Below are 25,687 nucleotides of genomic sequence, written 5' to 3'. Positions count from 1 at the left end.
GCACCTTATATGTATATCGGCTCAAACCTTCCAAGAGGAATATTATGTACAGGATATTTTTGGTGACTCTGTAGCGATGACATCAAAGGTACACGCTTTGATAGACCTGAAAGCCCACAACGAGAAAAGGATTCAAAAGAGTATGATTATTTTAAATACTGTAACAAAAATGTAGGTAACTATGGCGTCATATTTTTGAGATTAAAATAAATAGTTTGTTAGGCCTATAGTCATTTCGTAAAGGCAAAATGTCAAGACGATTAATAATTTTTCCGCTTAGCGTTTCTTGCGTATAGATCTTGATTATTTATCATTTACTCGTAATGCCTTTTTCACATTCTTACTCGATGTTTCCAATAACTTTAAAGATTTACACAATTACAGTTTTTCTTAGAAATTACCTCTCGTCATTGTACCTTGAACATGGTTTATATGGAATATATTTTTGAGTATTTTTTTAAAGCACGATTGTTCGATTCTGGGAAAGATGCGTTACATATGTTTAATTTGCATACTGAAAAACGTCCTAAGTACATAAGTATTCACGGAGACATATTGCCTTCTCAACGCCATGTGATGGGTCGTTAATTTCAAGTATAGTAGTTTTAACGCCATTTCTTTTATGCAAACTGCCTTTAATTTGGGCGGTAGAAAAAGTAACGCATAAATATACTCAATTAATTTCTGTGTTCGGGTTCAAAAAGGCTGTGAAAACATAGGCACAGATCTATAGTTCCCATGATTGATTATGCTATAAAGATTTGAAAAATATTTCTATTTACATATAAAGGTAGGTATAGGTATAGGTACACATTTACCCATCCGCATTCCAAGCATTAACAAAAAAACTATATACAACTACGGAACACAATTGGTACGAAACTTTTTGTGTGGTAGGTCAATGACCAAATATAAACAAGGAAATTCTTTAGATCCAATGTTGGGTACAACATTGGCTATGTAACAAACGGCCAACACCAAACGTGTTCAGTAGTAATCAGATACAATGATGCTAGTTAGTTATAAAAATTTACTCGGAAATTAATTTTACAGTCTTTGCTAAGTGTTTAGCTAAACAGTTAACATACAACCTTAGTAATTTAATATATTTCAAGAAAAGCCGGTTTATTAGAACGCATTGATTATGGTACGTATACCTTTAATATCAATATTGGGCACCAACACCCATATGAATTGACTCCTTAAGAGATTTTCACCAATGTGCCAACCTTGGTACATTGGCATGTTCATCCTTCAAACTGAAACACAACAATAATGAGTATTGTTGTTTCGCGGTGTTATGTGATGTGTGGGTGGCACCTACCAAGACAGGCGCAAGCCCTGCCACCAAGTAACATATCTTCTATATAAATAAAAAAAAATGTGTTTCTGTTTGCAATATTAAAATAACCGCCTTTTACTAAATAATATGTACTATATGTATATTATGTATACACGATACATATACAAAATATATATATTTGTTTATCTGTCTGTCTGTTTGCTCCGGTTAATCTCTAGAATAGTTAGACCGATTTTGACGGGACTGTCACTGGCACAAAGATATAAGATTAAGAGTACAAACAATATCTGTTTTGTTAAATTCTACATGTAACGCGAATGAATTCGAGAGCACAAATAGTACATACTTACATATAAACATTATAACGTTCGTGGTTTTTGAAATACATTGCTATGCGGTAGCACATGACAGGCTTTTAGTGATTTGACAATTATCAATTATTATGAGTAGCGGAAAAAAATGTTGCGTAATATTTGAAGGTTTAAAAAACTGATTAACAAAGGCCTGTGGTTAAGCTCACTTGACTACCGTTGACGTGCTGGTTATGTGGTAATAACGTCAAATTGCCGCTTCGCGATTGGTTGGTTCATGCCATGAATAGTATTATTTGCATCCTGATTGGCTAATATCACAAGTATTTCATACGAAATTAAAACGTTCAGTAATAACCGTCGATATGACACTGACCTTGACTTTTCGATCGTAGGTCAATAGTTTTATTGTTACAGTAATAAAAACTGAATTTGCATATATTTTCATCGAGTTAAAATATTATTAATTAATCGAGATAGTCAAATGAATAGAATATCTGAATTCAGCGAAGATTTAAGATTCAAATCGAACTTTTGAATGTTTTTTTGTTTTTGTAAAAAGTTTTAAGAATTGTTATCTTAGGGGTTTCTTGGTTATATGCGGCAAACGAGGAGGAGGCTCACCTGATGGAAAGTGATCACCACCGCCCATGGACATCTGCAACACCCCCAGTGTTGCAGATGTCCTGCAGGTTACAGGTCATGATGGCTTGCAGGTGAAGAGGGAGAAAGATAGATAATTCAAAGATGTTTAATATTCTTCTTTTAATCAAATTTAATAGCTTATAATTGTTCTTAATTTTGTTAATAGAAATTAATAAATAATTTGAACCGTAAATCAGCCTATAATATGTAAATTATATTTTAGCATAAACCAAAGGCTGTACACGACACGTAGTTTAAATTACAAACTAAATGTAATGTTATTTTAAATGCTCTGACGGAGATTGACCTTTCATGAACTTTACAAAAAACACAAATTATCTTGGTATTGAAATTACTGAAGACGATTTAGAACTCTTTAATTATGTATTATACGTTTTATAATCGCGTGTTAGGAAATACATCCTAATAGTTATCATAAATTCGAATCTGACCCCGATCCTAGGTCACGGCGTTAAGATAGAAAAAAATGCAAATGGGACATGATGGATCAACCACCGCTATTGGCGCTGTTGGAAATATTAACCTTACATCCCCAATGTGTCACCAACATTTGAAACCAACATTGGTATGATATGTGTCTCGTGCCTGTAGTTATACTGACTCAATTTGCGCTGTTGGAAATGTTAACCTTACATCGCCAATGTGTCACCAACATTTGAAACCAACATTGGTATGATATGTCTCTCGTGTCTGTAGTTATACTGACTCAATTGGCGCTGTTGGAAATATTAACCTCACATAGCCAATGCGTCACCAACTTTGTAACCAACATTGGGATGCTACTTCCCTTATGCTTGTAGTTACTAAAACAATCATACTATTTGTTATAGAATACATGCTCAATGGATACCCAGATGTATTATCGCAATTATTTTACACATATGGAAAACACACAAGCATGTCACAGTCGTAATACTACGAAACAGCAGTCTATGAAATATGGTCGTCGACCTGCGCCCTTGCTGGGACTATTCTCAGAATACTTTTACACAAGGTTAACGCTCCTATTACATTTCTCTTGCCGTATTTACATACAAATATCATATAAATACATTCACGCCGTACGCAAATATTTCGTGTAATCATTAATTATATTTTTTTACTATAATTCTATATTGACGTAAGTACATAGAATGAATGGTGATTTTTTTTTAAATTTCTACGGTAGTTTATACCGCTTTCAGTGGTGTGACAGATTGTTCTAGATAAAGCTAGTTGCAGTGCGTCAATATGCGAATTTAATTTCAATTACTTTACACGTGCACCCATCCACATTTATAGACAAACTAGCGACCCGCCCCGGGTTCACTCGGGTTACTAATACGAAATATACCTACTACAGATTTTTTATTTACGACATCACGTTACAAACTTCTAAAATTATCAGTGTTTATTTCCTATATTATCCATGTATAATACATATAAACCTTCCTTCCAAATCACTCTATCCATTAAAAAAAACGCACCAAAATAGCATACATAGGGATATAGGGACAGAAAAAGCGACTTTGTTTTATACTATGCAGTGATAACACTAGCTGCGTATCCCGATTTTTCATGGATAAAATTTAAACCTACACTGTATTAATTAGTCACCGCATTGAAAATTGTATCCCTTTTTTCCATAAAGTAAATTCCTTGACATATATAGTTACTTGATATATGTATAAATTGTGCGTCGATAATAGTTGGTCAGAGAAAATTATTTAACCAACTTTAATGAAAGGAAGTTATCAACCTTTGTTCATTCGGTTGTATTTGTACATCCGTCAGGCTATTTTATGTTGGTCCATTAAATTGATGAAAAAATACGACCACTGAGGTACAAATTGTAATGGCCTAATGTATATCGAATTAACTTTGGAGCGCAAAATATTTAACACGTGATTGATGAAAACAGTGCAAGCTTATGTGACATATTATGAGCGCCAACATTGGTCCAAATTTGAACATCGAGTATCCAAAATGTCCAATAGTATTCGTCGGTACTTGTCAGGAAGCTAGCCGAATAAGCTCATTCTCATGAGACCCCGTTCGGCTTAAACGATGTCAGACGTTTTTATCTATGCCAACTTAACGGTCGTCTGTACCTTGAATATTTGCTTTGTCAATCTCAAAACGGATTCTCTTCATTGGAGGTCGTTAAATAAATGAGGCGATTACTAAGTAACCACTGAGGATATGAATATAAAAATTTGAAAACCACCTCACAAAAAAAAAATATTGGCTATTTATAGAAAACTTAACAGTACATATCGATATACATTTCACTAAAAAGGTTTTACAATGCTTTATTTTTTTTTGCGCTTCTTTTTGTGGCGAATATCTTCGCTTATTCAGCCTGAGCTCAAAATATTCTGACTCATGTTTTGTAGAGAATAAACATAGGGTATTAAGTTTTTATTAATGTTACGAGAAGGAATAATACAACACAATAGTTCATCTAAAGATAGATAGTGATTAATAATACGTTTCATTATATAATATGTTTTGTTACCAATGACGTCGATATCTTTGAACTCGCTTGCCAATAAATTCCTACGTGTCATACGCAAAATAATATGTGCCAATTTTATATTACGGGTTTTATATTCGCTTCACTATGTAGCAATATTTGAAATGTGTAAACAAAACAAATTATAGTAAAGAAACATTTGCCATATGTAATTCGGATGACAATATTGATTGACAATGATTGTAGTTTACTACCTAATCGACCTACCATTAGATCTAAATAAAAAGTATGATATCCAATCTCTTTAATCGATCTCTCAAGCTCTGGTTCGTTTGCTTTGAGTCCGGCATATTAAAGTCGTATTACTTTTTTAAAGTATACCCAATTTGTTTCCATGCCATTTTTTTAGGAAGCAACATTAAAAAATAACTTGTAGCTCCCACTATTAACAAGATACATGATTGCTAATTGAAAGCACGAAAAAACGAAACGAAAGGTCAACTCAAATATATTCAGAAAAAAAATAATATCTAGTAATATTTATTCGGGTTTTACCGACCACAGACTATAAAGAACAGATTAAATTTATGTTAAATCTAATGCGACCTACAATACGTTAGCGAATCATTAGGAAGCGTTTTTCGATACGGAATATTCATTAGACATAGTTGTCGACCTCAAGGAAGAATCGATTCAGGGAGGATCAAATAACAAACATCGATGAATCGAAACATAGCACTAATACTAGAGATTTTTATAACATATGTTTGCGAAGTGTTACATCGTGTTTCTCGATAAGAGTTTTAGTTTTGCGTAACTATAACGATATTATGAAACAGTAGGATTGAATGGTAGGAGAAACGACAGCGAGTGTTTGAAATGTTTACAAAATAACAATTTTTTATTTATCCCGCGTTGTATTTTTAATGTTTTAAAATATAGAACGTTAACATAAATACAAATGTATTACTATAAAATTTTATAACTTTGACCATCGTAAATGAATGACAATGTATTTTGAAATATACGTATATATTCATATTTACATAGACAACGATTGATTCAGTTATATTGTTGTTTCAATACTTCTTAAATGTGCGAAATTTCCATTTATTATATTAACTTGAATAGCTCAACGGACGATTTAAATACTTAATAGTCTTAATTTTGATGCTCATTCTCGGGGCTATTGTGGTTTAGGGAGAGAAATTACATATTCCTGAAACTAGACTTTAATATATTTTATTTCAGTAAAATATAAGTTACGTAAGTACTAAACGCGTAATAAAGAATTATCTCTACGATAATGAGGTTTTAATGAAACTAATGGTTTATATTCTTTATGACATCAAATTTTCATACCAGTTTAAAAACGTTTCATCTTTTTTTACAACTTTAAACTGGTTACATCTGTAACTGGCTTACACAGTACATTACACGTGAATTAAAAAAAAAACTCTAGACTTAAATAAAGATCATTACATATGCGTTACGTTCAAATAGGTTTTATATGTTTTTATCCAAAACACTTAATACTTGCTATCATAACGAGCCATGAAGCAAGCAGTAATTGAATACAAATGCCATAAAAATTAGTCATACATACAAAAAAGTATATTATTATTTTTAATAGAAAGCAATACACCAGTTTAAGACATTCGGACGCTTGACCTGGGCCGGCGATGTGCAATTAATGTGTCAAAACGTCATATACTTTAAGCTTATTGACACACACACACACACTACAACTATTTACAGCTTACCGTTATTCGTTCCTGTTCACAATTCAACTGACTAATACCTATTTAAGTAATTAAGTACATCGTACCGGACATTTGTCATTTTACACAAATTGTATCTATGCTATATTGGCAACAATGGATCTTGTATCTCCGTAAACAATGCCTCAATACAAATATAACTTCAAATATATAGATGTTATTATAAATGTAATTGTATTTTATTGATACTAAATCTGAAATAAAATCGTGAATAACAGTTACGAGCGATTCTATAAGCCCATTTGAATAACGAATATTTTGATTTGATTTTATGTAGTGTTTTCCTGACAAAATTTGCCCACCTCCCCCCCGGAAGGTTATTTCAAAGATTAGAGATTAGATTTGATTTTATACAATACGTGTGCAATTCTATGGTACAGCAAAACGACAAGATTCACCCCCAAGATTAATTGTTAAAAAATAAGTAAATTCATAAATTACTTAAAATATTATACAAATATAAAAGCAATAACAGTTTAAAGAAACCACTTTTGATAGGTAATAAATTACAATCGCTACGGCTATAAATTAAAAGGCAAAGTAGAGAAATTCAAATGAACAATGCATTTATGCAGTACGTATTAGTTGGACGAAAGAGATAGAATGATAAATCAATTATGAGTGAAAGAGATGTATATATGCGAAAGAAAATCCTATGAAAAGCAAGACAATATACCCCTAAAAGATTCGACGTAGAAATGATTAAATTAATATATAATTGTTCATGTATTTAATGGTTTGTACGCATTTATATAATCGTAACTTAATTCACTCGTATTTCACCGTTTGAACAGTAAGCGATAACATTGTATGGATTGCACCTTGACTCTTAATGTGTTTCAAATACTGCACGCTCGTTTTCGGAAGATTTGTTGTTTTTTCCGTGCACGAAACCTTCGAATGGGTTATTTCTATATTCTACAAACGACCTTGTTTATAATATATTAAGTGGAGTTCAGTATTTGCGATTATTTTAACTGCGTTGTGCTATCTGTAATTGCAGATGTTTGACATACTTGTAACCATTGATTTGTCATAGATGTTTTAAATATATAATTGAATTTAAGTGGGAATGGCATATTTGTATACGCTGACTATTTTGTTTTTTTATATAAAAAGGTTGATTAGCTCTAACAAACGCTGACGCTGTAAGTAATGTTATCCTAAAATGCATACGCTCCACCAACCTTGACAAATAAGGTGTTATATTCTGATACCTATAGATACACTGTCTCACTGATATTTCAAATTGAACTAGAACGAAACTACGTATTATGGATTAGGCTTAGGCGGAGCCCTACCTACTGACTGCGCAATCCTTATTCTTTCTACGCATAATCAGATTTTCGCCGAATTCTAATTCATTTACTCAATTAATTAAACCATTTCAAAAATAGAACGTCAACAAAACTATAATATGGCGGTCGTATTAAATAATCGTTAAAATGTTTGTCTCTCTGCAATCACGGAATGTAATGTTCCGTTATCATTATTACGTGTTAACTGTTGTACTTGTAACTCGTAAATACAATTGTTGTTAAAACCTTCTTAGAGGACATCGTTTGAATGACAAATCTTGTATGATGTCCTGTGCGATTATTGATGGACTCTAGACCGTATCGTAATGCATAAGTATGTAAACAAACAAGTGCATTGTCAAATGCCTTACACATTGTCGTAGCTAGGTATGCAATAAAAAACTGGATGCTTTGCCTAGAATTAAATAAGGTAGGGATATAAGTGAGCTATCATTTTATTTGTCCAATTTTGGGAAGCGTAGTTATATATATGCCTCACGCTTATAATCACTTATGACAACAAACCAGACACGGACGCAAAGAGTTAAAACGCAATGATTTTAAGATTTTTGATGCTGAATACTTTCCAATCAGAAAACCTCCATAAAAATATTTCTATAACACAATTTATTATTTCATATTGATTCGGTATGAAGCCAGGATAGAAGGACAAATCTTTGTCACCTAATGATGCTTGAAATATTATCCGTTTAATAAAAAAAAATCTTCTTAAAAAGAAGGAAACTATCGGTTTTATTTATTCCATTTTATATAATTGTAAATAGTACACAATATCATATGTTAAAATACCGTATCTAAAAATGTTTTTAATAAGATTGAGGGTATAGAAAGAGTTCCTATGTTTGCCCAAGTTTCTAGCAATGCAAGTCGACTAAGAATCGTACAGGAAAGATATATGATATATACATAAAACACTATGTTCACATTTATTGGATAGATTAATAGAACCAAAACTAAACCATACTAAATTACAAACGCTATTAAAAATTGGTGTCAAATTATTTTACGTTCATTAATTAATTCGAGTACCTTCGCACGATACGAACTTCGCGTAAAATCAAACAAGATTCTATAACTCTTTAAATTTTCCCTCTTCACGACCAAACCATTGAAACAAATTTTGGTATGAAGACAAATTGAACCGAAGAAGGACATAAGGTTACATGACACCCGACGCCTTACTAAGCTAGTCATGAAACAAGTCATGAATATTTTCATACATGACATCAGATTCACAGAAAGACATACCAGCCTTAATTTACATATGCATATACCAAAATATTTTTTTTTATAATTTGTGTCTGTCTGTTTGTTCCAGCTAATGTCTGGAACTGTTGGACCGATTTTGACAGGACTTTCGCTGGCAGATAACTTATATAATAAGGAGTAATTAAGGCTACAAAAATATTTTAGTTAAATTCAAACGCGTACAAGGTCGTCGCACAGCTAATTTAAAAATAATTTGAAACATATTTAATTACCAATACATAGGAAAACAAATATATTGCAAAATCCATAGCCGTCCTAGGGCCACACAGCTAAGGAATTCGTGTCGAAATAAGGAAGTCTGCAATTCGACCCACTCTCAGAAACAATTTCTAGTATCGAATCGTCAACAAAATTAATCATCACACAGCAAACAGAAATTAGCTAACGACTAAAGTGGACCGCCTCTACGTTTTTATATCTCGATTGATAAAGAATACGACCGACGGTTTGTTAGCGGAACTATTCCGTACGAACAAACTCGAAACTCACAGAACACAATCTTGGAAGACATTTGTATGTTATATTTCATTTATATTATATTTAGTAATTTAACGATAAAGATTTTTTTATCGAACGTGTGACAAAAATGCATACGTCTTTCTATTATTTGTTTTGTTATTCTTCAAAAACAATGAAATAATTATTAGATTATTGTATTCGGTAAATTTGTCTGAATGAATCAATGTTATATTTCATGAATGTCTACTATTATATATATACTAGTAATCGCCCGCGGCTTCGCTCACATTTTAGGGCGTCGGTTGTCATATATTAGGCAAAAAAGTCTATGTCCTTTATTGACGTTATAGTTTGCTTCATACCAAGTTTCATCAAATTGTTCAGCGGTTTGATCGTGAAAGAGCAACAGATAGAGTTACTTTCACATTTATAATATTAAATTATATAGATAATTTATAATTCTGCGTTTGACGAACTAGCAGCTCTTAGCTGCTTTAAAATAACCCTACAATCAAAACTTAATATCCCAGAGGAACCGTTCAAACGTTCGTACAAAATCACTAATAATCATAGAATCGTGTCACATTACAGTTATTTTGTGTATGATCATAATTAATCAACATGTTTTATTGTGATAAAGTACTTGAGCTAATTAATTAATGGACATGAAATAAATTGACACCAATCTTTTAAACGGTTTTGAGATTTCATGTGGACTAAAATCTATAATTATACGATCAATACTTTTCAACAAACGCATCAATCAAAAAGCTGGTGAATATATTGAAATAAACATTGCACTTTTATAGTCATCGTGTTTCAGAAATTATTGATTCGTTGATTGATTGATTGATTAATTGATTAATTAAATGTTTTCATATAATATAAACATAATGTGTAATTAAGCTACGGCAATGTGTGTTATTCTTCACAGTAGAAATTACAATACAGTTCGATTTTATCTCTATATGTGAAGTACTATTTAAAAAAATTATATATTTAGTTAACAATTAACAAACTTTTTTAGTGATATTCTAAAAACAGGACGTATGAAATGACATCTTCTTTTTTTTGAAATCTGTTAAAAACAGACTCCGAAAAAGGCATCAATAACGCATTTTTCATTGAAGACAATGATGTTCTAGTAAATAGATATCATTGTCATTAACGCGCAAAAAGTGGAGACTAGGAAACGTCCTAATTGGGACGTTTGCCTTTAGTCGTTTTCATCATAATTATGCCAGTAATACGTTATAATACATCGTTATTACGTAGTAATACGTTTTGCGTAATTAAAACATATAGTTATCCCTTTTACTTATTGTTTTTATCAAGCTATCCTTTTTACTTGTAACGAAATGTAAAATAAACGGTCCCCGGCGCGGCACACTTTTTTCTGTTGTTTAGTATGGGTATAACATATCTGTTTATTAGAATATCATTGCGTGAAGATCTGCAACTTTAATGTAAACTGCTTAAAAGAACTGCATACGAAAATCAATACGCATAAAACCTAAGATCAAATGATTTAATAAGGTTTGATTTTTATTGTTATCGAATACCCGAAATAGCCCCTATACCGAAGTCCTTGACACGAATCCCCAAAAGGGTTCGACTAAATAAACACAAGGTTATCCGTGATAACTGTCGCTTTTCCTCAGTCCAATCGTTCAGTAAATAACCAATCGCCTTTATCACAACGCAATACGGTTTACATTTGCGTAATTAAAAAACAAGTGAATCCTGTCACCATGTAAAGATGGAAAATGAAAGTTACTGTGAATAGACTTCCTATAGCTCAAGTTGACACTATACTTTTCCAATACAAAGTATTTCTGTTTCGTATATTTGTATGCAATGTGTAAATAGGTTAAAAATTTACATATTTGTATCGATTCTATTGAAAGTTATTGACAAATCATTCAAGAAACGTATCGATCGTTACCTTTCCTTGTAGTTATACTATTAGTAAAAAAAAAATCAAACAATTTTGTAAGTGATGACACTACGAGTATAATGCCTACAATTAAATAAAGACAGATGTTAGGTACAAAAATATAATTATAATATATTAAATATTTGAAATTGTTTTATTAAAATAATTTATGTAATAAATAAAAGGAGGTTTCGCTATAAAACTATTTAAAACTAAAAAATTTAACCTTGTATTCGCAGAACTCAAACACGTTTAAACAATGTCAAATTTGTTTTATTTGTTTTAATTATTTCCAAATAATTATTTATCGTGAGGTCGGGAGGTAAAGGACGTTGGCTGTTAACATACTTAAAACGGAAATAAAAAAAATAAAACCTGTTTTATATAATAAATCATTGCGGACGACCCAGATAATAATACCGTTGTTACTTGTTACACGACTTATCAATTTATTTAAAATCGATATACTAATTTTAGTGTCGCTAACAAATGAACGGGTTTTTTTTCGGTCACCCTCTCGTCAGATGTTCACGGGAGACGCTCTAAATCGTTCCACAGACTTGGGGAGTCAAATTTTAGTTTACACCAAGAATAACAAATTCATTATAACTACCAACCCTCCCGGCTTCACACAGGTACTTGATATGTATAGGTAGGTACATTATAACATAAAATAATTATAATTTGTAGCCTATGTGTTATTCTGATATATAACCTATGTTACTGTAAAATTTCATCCAAATCCGTTCAGTAGTTTTTTCGTGAAAGAGTAACAAACATTGCGAGGATGGCTAAAAATTTTATAATATTAATAGGATTAAGATGTCCTTATAATATTGAATGAAATATATGTTCTTGTTTTATATTAACGTATCACCGCTCCGACATCCGAGATACATTTCTTGTGTAATGTATATTTTTAAAAATAGAAATTTTTATGTACTTCAATACTATAGCATCACAGATCCGATACAAATATCGGTCACGATTTAATTATCGTGTCGTCTATAATTTTTTATTTGTACCACCATGTATAATGTACAGTGTATTCGAACCGCAAGAGTGCAAAAGCCAAAAAGTCAAAATTTGACATCAAATTGACGAGATGTCATTGGCCAAGAGCTTGAATAATCTATGATATTCATTATGGCTTTGCGAAATGCCGTTTCGAACATCGACGAAACTGTTATCGAAACTTTGGAAGCGAAATTATAGAGAATAATAGTCAAATGAAATATTGTCGTATAAATAAATAAAGGTATATTAATAAAGAATTTTTCGTAGAGTAAAATATGGCCGAACTATTAGAAAATTGTAAATTTCCCACTGCTGGAATAAGGCCTCCTCTTCCATTAAAAAGAGAGTTTGGAACATATTCCACAACGCTGTTCCAATGCGGGTTGGTGGAATGCACATGTGGCAGAATTTCGATTAAATTAGACACATGCAGATTTCCTCACGATGTTTTCCTTCACCACCGAGCACGAGATGAATTATAAAAACAAATTAAGCACATATATATAGTGGTGCTTGCTTGGGTTTTAACTCGCAATCATCGGTTAAGATGCACGCTTTCTAACCACTGGGCTATCTCAGCTCAGAAAATAAAAAATCGTATGGAATAATAATCTAAAGAAATTGGATTGGACTATAGCGGATAGCCAACGAATGTGAACCAATCAACATCGGATGTGTCTCATGAGCAAATGACCATTAGAAAGTGTTCTCAGGATAAACACTTGATTGATCATGCATTAAATAATATAGATATCGATTTAAATTAATTTTATGTTGTCAAACTGGAAGCAGTACAACGGATGGCGTGTTTACGCTACTTATTAAATGTCAGAGTTGTATCTCAACGAAGTAAATCGGAAATCGCTACACAGTAAAATGTTTATATTAATTAATATTAAAAGCAATAATTTGTATTGAATATTTTTGTCGTAAATTTTCAGTTCAAGATTAACAAAACTAATAAATTGATGTTTTTAATAATTCGTATAAACTTTCTATATTATAAAAAACACACGGCTGCACAAGGGTGCAATGCTAATACTAAATATTACAGAATTTATTTGTTTACGTCATCACATTAGAAACTTCTATAATGATCAGTGTTTCTTTACTATATTGTACATGTATTATGTACAAAAAAATCTTCTCGAATCAATCTATCTATTGAAAAAAATCGCATCAAAATCAATTACATAATTTAAAGATAACATATATCGGAACTAAAATCACGTCTGCTGAAAGTCTGACAATATTTAAAACGTATTTAATTTTGATATCAATAAAAATACACGAAACATAAATTAACGATTTCAATATTAGTTATAACTCAATATATATCCATTGATATATATTTGTATAAACTTCAATCAGATAAAGTAATTATAATATTCTCCATTCGCGTCGCTTGAAGAAACTGCTACGTTAATACGACATCAACGCGATCACCTGGCCTCGTTCTCCTTGGATAACACCGCATTGTATTCGCGTTACGAATATCGATTCGTTTTTATAATGATAACAAATTTATTAGTATAACAAATAAAGAGGCTATTAGACCAAATTATTTTGAAATTATATTACGTTACAGAGAAACACGTGTCCTTCATTGATAATTATTTCGGCTGTTTTAGTTAGAAATGTCTAAGGAGACTCTATGCCGTCAAAATATTTAAACGTCATTTTTCAATTTTTCAAATATTTGTATGACGTTTTTTTTTATTAAATTATGGACATTAAGCAAGTTAATCATTTACGTGATACTTATAATACTACTTGTAAATAAAGGAAATATTTGAATTAAGATTCAATTAAATTCTCAACTGTGATTTTGGTGGGTTATCTCAGATGTTAGCGTTACGTTTAATAGAGTTCTGTCAAATGACAATTGAAAAGTACATGCCCACTTTTATCAAGTATATTTTGTAGTTAATTAAGTAGTCACAACTGATTCACACGATTCATACGATGCCGGCTCCTATTGTACAAAAATTTAAACGAAAATTTGAAGAGTGAACGCATACTGTTTGCATTGATAATTATCATTCATTCAATCGAGCTGCTCTTTCCGTGTATATGTTATCTGTGGAACTAATTTAGGTAAAAATAAATAAGATATTTAATGGATTGCATTTTTAAATTTTAATCACTATGAAGTATATGTACGTATGCGTTATCGGTGTATCTACGTAATTAAGTCAATGTAAGCGTTAATACTAATGAACCGCGATGCTCTACCGGTCCCTATTAAATGTTCATTAACATACCAGTTTATTTTTAGATAAATAGTTTATTTTAACACGACGAGAGATTTTTTCTCGAGATATGAAAAAAAAAAGGTTTCGAACTAATTACCGTGATAAAATATACACCAGTATGTAATATATTATAATTGAACTTTTTTTTATTTTTTTAAAGTAATCGTTTTTTTTTTTATTTAGAAGTTTACGTCAGACTGTTTAATATGTCGTCTGTGCCAAGTGTCAAATTTGCTTTTTAAACAGTTACATTCTAAACTTAGAGGCAAAATGAGTATAATTTTTAAAAATAGAATTGGTAAAAAAAAAATTCTAACCGACCCAACAAATGAAACCTGTTCGTTCTCAATTCAAATATTATGTTTGAAAATGAAAACATGGCGTAATAGTAAAGTGTATTGCTTGTTAGTTTGCGTAGTTTAGTTCGAATGAAATGTATACATTTAAATATATTTGGAGTGAGGGTTTTCAGCGTACATTCGTTATATTAAGTAGGTCAAATCGGAATCGCTATAATTGGCTACCGGTGACATTATCTCCTATGTAACAAGAAAACAACTCAACTCAACTTTATTCGATTTGGAAGCATTACACTTATGATAGTCAAGTGAAGTTAACCTACCAGAGAAGAACCAGCGATAGAAACTCAGTGGATGTTTTTTGTAGTCAAATTTATGAATACATATATTGAATATCAATAGAAAAGTACATCAAAGAATGATGATTAATTGTTATTAACGATTTTGCCAATGGGACACCAATGGTAATTAATGATACGTCCCTTACACCTGATGATGTATTGGCTTATGTTTTTGAAACGCCATTTCATAACATCCTGATTTTATCATTTCGTGTTCTTGTGTATAACATTCCATTTACACACACAAACACAAAATTACATCAAATTGCAATGACTATCGACAGAATGCAATTAATAGTTATAGTTCAGGATCGCAGGTCCATTTTTGCATATAATTTCTATCAATGTTTCATGAGTAGTTTCATTATGATGAGATACCCAACAATTTCCTGTAGGGAATCTCTTCACATTTCTTATACTTAGTAGTTGGCTGCCAAACTACTTAAACGCTTAGGAAAATAAGGTCTAGGATTTTAGAACTGGCGAAAGATATTCAGCGATATTATAGATCCCGCTTAGTCCTTTATCACGATTGAATTAAAATAATTCGAATACGAATTGTGACATTTCCGGTTTTTTAAAAATCGAATATAATGTTATTACCGCTGAATGGCCGACTAATTACCGGTACTGTCTAATGTTATTTCGTAAGGTTTTGACGGGTTTCTATCTTAAATACGGCATAAATGTAATTAGTTACGGAACCTTGAATATTAGTCAGTGACAAGTGTCTGTTGCAAAATCCTAGAACGTCATAAAAACGGGAAACCAGTTTGTTTATAATATTATTATCCAAATACTGGTACGATAAATCTGTTAAATAAGGCATTTTCATTGGTCGTTTGATTTATCACCTTTTTGTCTTGTGGTAAAATGTCAGCATTGGAAAAATGTGTTCTATATTCAATTTCTGTGAAAATGTAAATAAGGCAGTTTCATTGGTCGTTTGATTTAACACCTTTTGTTCTTGGGGGTAAAGTGTCAGTCTTGGAAAGAAAGTGTTCTATATTCAATTTCGGGAATGGGTGAGGCGATATTGTTCACTATTCCAATTGGAAGAAACTATTCAGAATATATGCGTGTTTTCTTTACTGAATAAATATTAATTTTAAAGTATCACCTACATTGAATATTATGGCCTAGTTGATTTGGGACAATCAAATTTGGCAGGATTATATCTAGGACGCAACCTCACCTATACATGCCAAAACGATCACAATTTTTTAAGTTACAGTTGGCAAAATGATACTTACTTGATAGTTGTAACCTTATCTAAATACCTATCATCTTATTTCTGAAGATTTTCACTGTATGAAAAACAGTACAACAAGATTTTGTTTCATGCATTAGTTAAGGATAATACGAACTAAGCAATAAACAATCTATAATATAAGTAAAACAAATGTAGCTGAATAGTTGTCATAAGTGTTAAATTGCTAAACAAAATTATGTTCTGTTTTTAACGAAAACGAAACGACAGCTATTCCTCAACTTGTACATTGTGCTGTATTAATTCTATGTATATTTGTAATTTCTGTCACAAAGATTTTAATCGTATGTTATTTTATTCCACGCATAATGTTTAAATCCTGAATGTACGTCGATGAATTATTCATATAATTTTGCGTATTGAATATTTTCACCATAAATACAATATGTTTGTAGATATAAATACTCTTTCTCTATTGTACGACGTTTTAGAACTGAGACTATCCACGTTTCGAGATATCGGATAAGAGGTCTGTTAAACGATCTCATTGTGTTTTTAAATACATATGTAGGTACTTATGTAACATATTCGCGTGGTATTGTGATTAAAATTAAACAGCAGCTAAATTTTAATGCTATCGCTACAGGTCATCGTATTTGCGCAAAGCATTATTTAAAGATCTTGATACGCGGAGATAAAGTACAGCCAGTAAAAAAAAATGTTATTGATTTTTTATGTAACTGATTTTATTTAAACGTATCCAAGGATTCGTAGTCTTTGTGATTACTCAGATATATTGTATAAACATCGACAAACTGTTTTTATAAAATTAATGATTTTGATATTTTATTTGACAAAAAAAAATGAAATTAAAATCAGATAAATTTTAAAAGGATGATTATATATCAAATTTTATTAATTTCCTATTTAAATAATACGACAACTCAATTCTGTACGATAAATGTTTTAATTTAATCATCTAATTATAAGGTAAAAAATCCAAATAATCAAAAAAACCAGTTACAGAAACCAAACACGAAAATGACGCATATAGAAATTATGCATTAAAACGTCGTTGTATAAAAATGTTGCTATTTGAACATTCATAGGGTAACCACTCACTAAAAACGTCGCTATTCTAAGCGAAAATGGCTTATAAATTATATTAATTATTACAATGACATTTGTCATATATTCTAACATATATATGAGACGAATTTGCTATAAGTCTTTTAAGGAAAAATCGCAATCAAGCGATGTGTCATTGCGTCGATATGTGTAAAATAAAACCTGCCATTAAAGCGCTGCGTATCGCTACATTTCGATGGAATAAAACCTTTTATAATGTTATGCAACACGTCTACCTTCCATGTTTCCAACAGACCAATAGAACAGTTTATATCAACCAGAATACACCGGTTATATCCAGTTCGATTCTTTTTATACGCGCTTTATTATACATGCAATAAAATAATATAATTGCTGTATCTTAGAATTTTAATATCGATCGATAGTTGTAAAATCAATTATCATATTTTATTAATATAAAAAAAATATATATACAATTTGACAGAAGTTAACTATTCCGTTCGAAATTCAAAATTACTTTGTAACGAATGAAGTAAATATGAAGTTTCGTTTTGCAATTTTTTTTTGTGAGAAATGAAATAGTTTTTCTCAGCGTCTTATACAATTAGTGACAGTAATTATCGCGCAACGATACAGCCACTGTAATCTATCATAATCGATTCATAAAACCTACATTTTATCGACATAGTTAATGAAAAAACACACTCATATTTTAGCAAAGACATAAATAATGAATGGTTAATACACTTGAAGTAAAATATTATTTATAATATCATGTTGTGTTCGTTTGTATTTTATACTTTATTGACGGACAGACTTGTACTGACTTTATCGATAAGAATTATATATAGGTAAGAATCACATTATTTATATATAGACAAACATTAACAGAAGTGTATAAATCTATGATCTCAAATGATTGACCATATTTTAAGAACCTTGCATACACATATCAAATAAATTTTATTAAAGTAAACTTCGTAATGAAGCCTTTATATATACAAAACTACCACCGTTTCAGAAAGCAGCCTCCAGCGAGAAGAAACGGCACCAAGTTCACAGTTGCTCTTTTCAAATAAACAGATTTACAATGCTATTTTTCATAATTATCAGTGTCCTGTGATGGAACCCGAGCTAAAATACATATGTATATGTAAATAGGATAAATACAGAATTGTTTTTCTAAAATGTACCCAGTACATATATGCGAGAGCCGAAATCGTTCGGGTAGATAAAAGTATATATAAATAGTCTCAGTTGTTCCGCATATCTATTTCTGACAACTTAAACCATAATTAATAACAACTATCATCAATTGATTAACCATAATTATTTCAGCTAAATAACACAAAATCTTAATAAAATATACACCTAAACCTCACGTTTAAAATCAATTTTCTAATATCACAAACGATAGTGAATATTAATCTCACAGTTCTGGGTTAATAAATATATATTTTCATTCAAAGTTTATTTATTCAAAACTTAAATAAAAACACAAGAGACAAAAGGACGAAACACTAACAATAAACACTTTACAATGTTTACAATTTTTAATTAAATTTCGCAATTCCCATTGAAATTAATGTCATTGTATCAATTATAATTTACTTAATTAGACGTTTTAATTGATATAAACTGCTAACACCAGATACAAATGAGACGTAATTAAATCCAAAGTAAAATCTATTTGAAAACCCATTAAGACAGAACGAGTTTTTCATTGATTAACGAAGATCACAGATTTAAATCCGAATGCTTTCGTGTTCTCAAATGTGTTAATAATCCATCCCATATCATAAGCAAATCTTTTTGGGATGTTTCTCTGAAACATCCGGAATGCGTCTGAATGGAATACAGCATTGGATGGGGCGTTTACAGACTAACTTTTATTTTTTAGTATTGCATTTTTTTCTCGTTTTAATTTATGCATTACATTATCATAACGCTATTACATCAAACGCCTACGCATTGCAAAAGTCCGATGCGTTGATTACAATGCACCTTGAGGACGATAAAATTTATCGTCCAACTGTCGACAGGCTTACTGCTAAAGGACAATGCCGTTACCTCTCAACATTATGATACGTCAAATAAATTATATTTTAATGTTATATAAAACCTTGTTTTGCGTGCGTGCTATGTAAATGTTGTTGTGATAAAAACTGTCATCGCATTTATCGAAATGGTCGATTTTGTTGATAATTAAGAAAGGTATCGATTTGCTAATCGATTAATTGGTCAATAGTATTTTTGAAAAAGGAACGCCATTGAATATGTTTGATTGAAACATATAATAAAACTAAACTAAATTATTTATATAACAGGGGAACCGTTAAATTCAGTTGTAAGTTGCATGTTTTTTTTATGTATTAAATAAAAATTTGAAGAAAAAAGAATGTGCCTTCTTTGCAGATTCAGAAATTAGTCAGTAAATGGCAATACGATAAAGAGAGTTTCATACAAGATCGTGAAAAGGAACACAGTTCGTATTCCAACAAGTCGACACAGAGAAAACTGTAAAGCTTCCACGATACAAGCCAGGACACAGTAATAACATTTATATAAGTTTCACATTCGATTGATTAAGGAAAATTTCTTCAATAATAATGTGTTGGAAGTCGTTAACAGATAGATAATTGAATAATTAGAAACATGCGATCTGTGTTCAGTTTATTTCAAATAGTTTTTATATGTTATTTTAAACAGGAAACGCCTGAAATTATTCTTGATTGTATAGAATGTTGTCTTTGCTTGATTTTTACAATTTTATCAGTATGGTTCTAAATTTGAAATTCAAAAAATATATATGTACTAATTTAACGGAAAGGGGAGAACACAGCTAAATGTTAGCGTGTCAATTCATATCAATCTTGATTCATACGTTTGACTGGAATTCATATTAGATATTTCTTACGAAACATTTGATTTGTGTGAAAATTATCATTTAAACGATTATGTTTTTCAAATTTAATATCGATTTCAGTGATTTACATGAAATCATTAAATAATTCAACATATACCGTATAAACGGTAAGATTTTTGGTGATTTTATATAAAGAAAAGAAAATATTTTGTAATTAAATAATGTACTGAGTTAAGTTGCGATATATTCAAATTTCCTTAGAAAAATACAACTCAAATTTTTATATTATTATGTCTAAACAAAACCGAACAGACTTGTCAATTTGTACACAAAGAAAAAAATATATACGTACTCTACCTACTTAATTATATTTCGACAGCGGGAAAACATTTGTCCCAATTTAAATCACAATTGACATTTACGAAACACGTTATAGTAAACCTACCTACGTAAAAAAATATCTAATAATATTTAGTTATAATAAATGCCAACGAATTAATACAAAGTAAAACAGTTTATATATAAGAAATATTATAAAGGTATTTGGTCAAAATTCATATTACTCATATGATATTTCGCTTCTGTAAATATTATCAAGGCTTCGAAGTTATTTTACACTGTTAAACGTATTTAACAAGTGAATTTCTACTATATTTTTAGACCGTCATTCTCGTACTGTTACTTTGTAGCCACACAAGTTGGACAAGAAAATTTCTCAGTTATGCTTACAATAATCACTTGATAGAATAATGAAAACAGTTTGTCATAAGGCTTTGAAACAATGGCAATTAAAATTAATTCATTAATATTTATTCATAATAAAGACAAAAAAATTAATTTATATGAATTATTTAACATTTATTTACAAGTCCAAGTTGTAATTATAACAGCGTACCTAACTACCAACAGGTATTAAATGCGGTAGTTACAATAAGAACATTGATTAGGCATTTTAATTAAATTAATATATTATATAGTTTACAATATACACGGATGTAAAAGGTGATATATAGTGTCAAAATTTTAAAAGAAATGTATTGTTTACTAACCCATTAAAATCAGTTGCTTAACAAATATTTTTTATCGCTAACTAAGTATCTTCCGAGCACGTCTCACGGCGATAGACATCGTAAGCATTAACAGGTTGGTCTATCATAAATATTTTTACAATTGTATGGAATATTCTTATGTCTATTGAGCGGTGACAAAGTGACGGGTAGGTTTGTGTCGTCGCTGATAGCGGTCGGAATGTTTACTCGCGAGTACCTTCAATATATCTTATGAACTTATTTCGTATCGCAGCTGTCCATTATTTACTACATTATACACAGGACAAACTCGCCTGTTTGCAAAGGTCAAATCACCCCCGAGATAATTACACACAAAATAAACAAGAAAAATAAATAGTTGAATATTTATGTTTTTTTTTTTTTCGATCGACTGTCGCGTTATCGACGTATCAGAATCGCTTCGTTTAAGTATTTTATGTTTTTCATTATTACCCAACGAGTTTACGCGAGCTAAAGGTGTTATAATGCTTTTTGTATTTCATACCTGTCGCGAGTGAATAACGCGCGAACAAAAGAATCAAACATACGCGTCGAATCGAGGACCGCTTTTCACTGCGACATCGATACGAGATATTTAAATTTACGAACAAGTCGACGGGAGGAAAACAAAAATAATTGCTATCGGCATATTATGTCGTATTAAAATTTTTCGCCTCGACCATATTTACAAATACCGTCAGAGCTGTTAACCTTAGCGGAGGCGTGCCGTTCGGAGCAAAGAGCCCGCAAAGGGAAGGGCCGAATGCGAAACGCCAACGCATATCTGCAAAATTATCCGCGACGACCGCGGCTCAAGGAGCGCGGGCGTTTTGGAAAGTGCCGTCCGTAATCTGCGAACTCGCTAAGCGGACACTCGCTATGCTGATTGTCAAAGCACTCACCCCTTAGAATGTTTCAGATGTCCAAACCGCGACGGATTCCTTGGCGTTGTATCGTGTCAAGAGAGTAGTCCGGTTTTGCATTAACGTACCGAGGCACGATCACACTGCGTGAGAGAAAGGGCGCGCGTTCACAGCGAACACTATCGCGTGTTGATGCTCGGCGGTGCAGTGCGGGAGTGGGTGTCGCGAAAGCGTGTTGGCGGTCGCGGGTCGTGGTTGGGACTGAAGGCCGCGCGGCGCGGGGGCCGTTTTATGTTGCGCGCGCGCAGCGCACCCCGCAGCAGCCTGCGCCGCCGCCCGCGCCCACGCCGACCACTCGCCGGATCAGCCCTCGACGCTGATCACATCCCACAACTTCAGTCCAATTACAACAATATATAGCCACTAAAACCAATTCGATAATTTTACAAAATTTTCAGCAATAGTCACAAATGAAAATTTAATTGAAACATTCGCATTCTATTGTAAAAACATCTTATGTTTCCTTTGCTTGAGCAAAGATCGCTTGGACTTATAAATCAATATCAAGAATAAATTAATTCTATAAAAAAAGATTCAGTACCTCAAAAACGTTGTCCTTTATCTTAACTATTCAAATATATTATAAACTCGTAAAACCGTACAATTCAATGCAAATAAAGTTTGTTACTAAATTATTCATCAGAGAATATCAAGTTCAAGTTGAATTGTATATAAAAAAAAAACACAAAAATATTCTTATTAGCTGTATTTTAATCTTCGTATAACATTTAGTCCTATGAAATAAAGTCTAAATATTAAAAAAAAAAACATATCTAAAGTAAAAATAACGAATTTATGAAATAAAAATATAATCTAGGTAAGTTCATAACCTCACGTAAAAATAAATTTTATTCATTTATTGATTCAGTGTATATGTTTATTTTAAGTATTTACTTTATTGCAAGGATGAGTCAAATTTTCCTTGGATAATCTACGTCAGTACAGACGTTTATAGTAATTATATTTTTTCGGAGAAGTGTAATAACTAATATTAAAGACGAAGAATAAAATGTTATCAAAATCACCAGCTGTAATCCATTCGAATAAAAAGAGTTAGACGATTGAATTGTTGACACGTAAATCTTAAACCTGTGGTAACGTACGAACTCGAGCCAGCACTTTTATAACCCTACTAGTTGTTGCCCGCAGATTCGCTCGCGTTATAGGTATTGGCTGTCATGTATTAGGCAAAAAGTAGCCTATGTCCATCCTTGGTGTCGATTTTGCTTCATATCAAATTTCATCAAATTCGATTCAGTGGTTTTGTTAGTGAAAAAAGGACAGACAGACCGACTTTCGCATTTATAATATTAGTATAAATTTGTACATATAATTTAATGTGTGTAATTCATATAGTTCAAGTCTTGCATTAAAACTTCAACGAAATATAAATAAATAAATATGAGACAACATCACATAGATTACTCTGATCCCAATGTAAGTAGCTGAAGCACTTGTGTTATGGAAATCAGAAGTAACGACGGTACCACAAACACCCAGACCCAAGACAACATAGAAAACTAATGGTAATCTACATAGACTCGGGTGGGAATCGAACCCGGGACCTCAGAGTGGCGTACTCATGAAAACCGATGTACACACCACTCGACCACGGAGGTCGTCAATATTGTCACATATTGTATTGTAACAGTGGAGAGCATACAGCTCTAAGCCATCAAATAGGAGAGGCCTCATCCCCAATTGGACTCACAGCTTGCCATACCTTACCAACCAACTTAGTTATAGTCATGGTAGATTTTACTCTATTATTGTTCGAAAATTATTTATGGGCTAGCATCCTCGCGTGCTTAGCTGTGCGAAGACATTGGTAATCATCTCCAATCAGACAGCCGATAACCATAGTGTCTTACTTAAAACATACAGTAAAATGTCTTTAATATCGATAGCAGTACAAAAAAAGAGGCATGTCGAAATTATGAGTTTTAATTTTTAAAGTAAATTGACATACTTCAAATATTTTTTTTTTAAATATAATATTATCACAAACAATCTAAACTTGAGTACTACAAATAAAAAGCCATTACAATATTCATAAATAATATTTAACCTAATACAAATATGTTGATAAGATTTTGGGATTTTTTTGGAATACATCCTATACTTGAAAAACTCTGAAAGATTGTACACTAATAATACAATAAGATAAAAAATATCATCTGCGACGCTTAAGGAACTCTAAATATAGCGTGTCGTTTAAAATGTATCCAAAGTAACACGTGTTTAAATATACAACTACAACAGACTCATAAATCTGTAACTAGGTATCCATAGCTGCGGATTATACGTAATACCAATGAGCAAAATAATATGATTACCCCATGATATTTTTTTAAATATTATTCCATATAGGGATTTGAAAGAGAAAAATGCTTATGCGCCAGTATCAAATTTTTGTAATATGAGATTTAAAGTAAAAATTTTAAATATCATTTCCCAAAGTTACTATTGACGACATGTAACTGTATTTATTTTGACTTATGCAGATATTCTTAAATATTAAATAAAACAAATACGCTAGCTGTTGTGACTTATCTATCAAAAACAGGTACGGTCAATTTTGATACATTAAGTTTCGACTTCGCGATGTCAATTCATCCCTCCCAGTAAGGGCAGATTGTAATAAATAAGATCGTAAGATTTTTCTTTAGACTTTTTTTAGTCTATAAATTTATATTATTATGATTCTGTTCGATTACCTCCGATTCAAATCAAAAATGTACTTAAAAGTACTTTTACGTCTTCTCTTTATGCGATAGTAAATATAAAACCTTCTTAAAATTTGGGCTTACAGCGAAGTATCAGCTATATATAATATTATGGATATGGCTTGTATATAAGAAATTCGGTACCCTTTTTTAACTATTTTTTAATTTATTTTTGATACTAACACATTCATTGTTTTGTTTTTAATTGTTTTATTTGTATATGGATTAATAATATGAAATAAATGTTTATTTTTATTATTATTATTTAACAACATATACATTTGTAACTTGCTGTCGTCCGCGGCTTCGCTTGCTTTTTAGGGTGTCCTTGGCGTTTAAGCCTTAAACTTAGAAAGGAAAAAAAACACAATAGGTTATCCCTAAGAGATAGACAGATACAATACTGTAGAATA

General features: G+C 31.3%; 1 protein-coding gene across 2 annotated transcripts in view; it reads right to left on the bottom strand.

Moving 5' to 3' along the window:
* The window catches only part of LOC124542899 (UNC93-like protein), an 89,064-nt gene extending 66,304 nt beyond the window's left edge, over positions 1 to 22,760 (bottom strand). For both annotated transcript variants that reach the window (XM_047120809.1, XM_047120810.1), the window contains exon 1: positions 22,528 to 22,760. The gene's annotated coding sequence lies outside the window, so the exon portion shown is untranslated. The remainder of the gene's footprint in view (positions 1 to 22,527) is intronic.
* Positions 22,761 to 25,687: the final 2,927 nt, after the last annotated feature.

This window comes from Vanessa cardui, chromosome Z (assembly GCF_905220365.1).
Source record: "Vanessa cardui chromosome Z, ilVanCard2.1, whole genome shotgun sequence".
Lineage (NCBI taxonomy): Eukaryota > Metazoa > Arthropoda > Insecta > Lepidoptera > Nymphalidae > Vanessa > Vanessa cardui.
Note: the sequence above shows the minus strand (reverse complement) of the source record. Positions and strands in the feature narration are given on the sequence as shown.